Source organism: Dromiciops gliroides, chromosome 3 (genome assembly GCF_019393635.1).
Source record: "Dromiciops gliroides isolate mDroGli1 chromosome 3, mDroGli1.pri, whole genome shotgun sequence".
Taxonomy (NCBI): domain Eukaryota; kingdom Metazoa; phylum Chordata; class Mammalia; order Microbiotheria; family Microbiotheriidae; genus Dromiciops; species Dromiciops gliroides.
Window position 1 is genome coordinate 515,065,798 of NC_057863.1, and position 1,694 is coordinate 515,067,491.

Consider the following 1,694-nt stretch of genomic DNA (forward strand, 5'->3'; position numbering starts at 1 on the left):
CCAAGTTTATCACCACTGATCATCACACAATGTTGCTGTTACTGTGTACAATGTTCTCCTGGTTCTGCTCCTTTCAGTCAGCATCAGTTCATGTAAGTCCTTCCAGGTTTCTCTGAATTCCACCTGCTCATCATTTCTTACAGCACAATAGTATTCCATTACATTCATATACCACAACTTGTTTAGCCATTCTCTTGATTTCAATGCTTTGCCACCACAAAGAGAGCTGCTATAAATATTTTTGTATATGTGGGTTCTTTTCTCTTTTCTATGGTCTCTTTGGGATACAGACCTAGCAGTGGTACCACTGGGTCAAAGGGTATGAACAGTCCCATAGCCCTTTGGGCATAGTTCCAAAATGCTCTCCAGAATGGCTGGATCAGTTCACAGCTCTACCAACAATGTATTAGTGTTCCAATTTTTCCACAGCTTCTCCAACATTTATTATTTTTCTTTTTTGTCATAATATCCCATATGATAGGTGTGAGGTAGTACCTCAGAGTTGCTTTAATTTGCATTTCTCTGATCAATAGCGATTTAGAACATTTTTTCATATGGCAATAGATAGCTTTGACTTCATCAGAAAACTGCCTGTTCATATCCTTTGGACATTTCTCAATTGGGGAATGACTTGGATTGTTATCAATTTGATTTAGTTCCTGATATATTTTAGACATGAGGCCTTTATCAGAAATTCTGGCTATAAAAATTGTTTCCCAGTTTTATTCGTCCCTTCTAATTTTGGCTGTATTTCTTCTGTTTCTACAAAACCTTTTTAATTTAATGAAGCAATAACATTTTAATTCAATCTTTTGCCAGTATGTTATCATTTTCAGAAATTAAGACAAGTTATTAACAAACAGGACCTTTGGTTGATTTAGCTGTCATTTTTGACTTGGGAGGGCCCTTTCCCCAAAGACTCTACATTCACAGAGATCAGATCCTGGGGGTTTGGATCACTTTTTCTTTCTTTTCTACACTTGGCCCAGCCTCAGGGTTTAATGCTGAGAAAATCTGAATAAAGCTTCAGTACAATTTTCATCTTGGTTTCCCTAATAGTGAGTAACAAGGGTCCCAACATCTTTATGAGCCCTTATTGTAAAATATAAAGTGTGAGCTTTTATTTCACATATGACAGAAAATGAAGAGGGTCCAAAAGACACACAGGAGCCTATGAATAAAGATAGAAACATAAAGTACTCAGCCCATTAGAATTCCCTTCCACTTCCAAGGTAAAGACATCTTGAGGACTACAGAAAAAATCACATTCATCTCCTACCTACATGGTCCAAGAAAGTCAAAGGAATAGAATGAGAAGCAAGATTCAGATATCTGAAATCTGACCGAGAAGTTGAAGGGAAGGAAAACCTCCTTTGAAGCATGTTTTTTTGGTGACTTGCCCAGGGTCACACAGCTAGTAAGTGTCAAGTGTCTGAAGCTGAATTTGAACTCAATTCCTCCTGAGTCCAGGGCTGGTGCTTTATCCAGTGTGCCACCTAAGGGCCCCCTTCCTTTTTAAAATTAAAATTAATTAATTTATTTAGCATTTTCCTCTAGTTACATGTAAAAAAACCAAAATTTTTTCACAGTGATTCTTTTAGAATTTTGCACTCCAAATCTTCTTCCTCCTGCCCTCCATGTCCCTCCCTAATAAATCAAGCAATTCAATATAAGTTATACATATGTAGTCATGC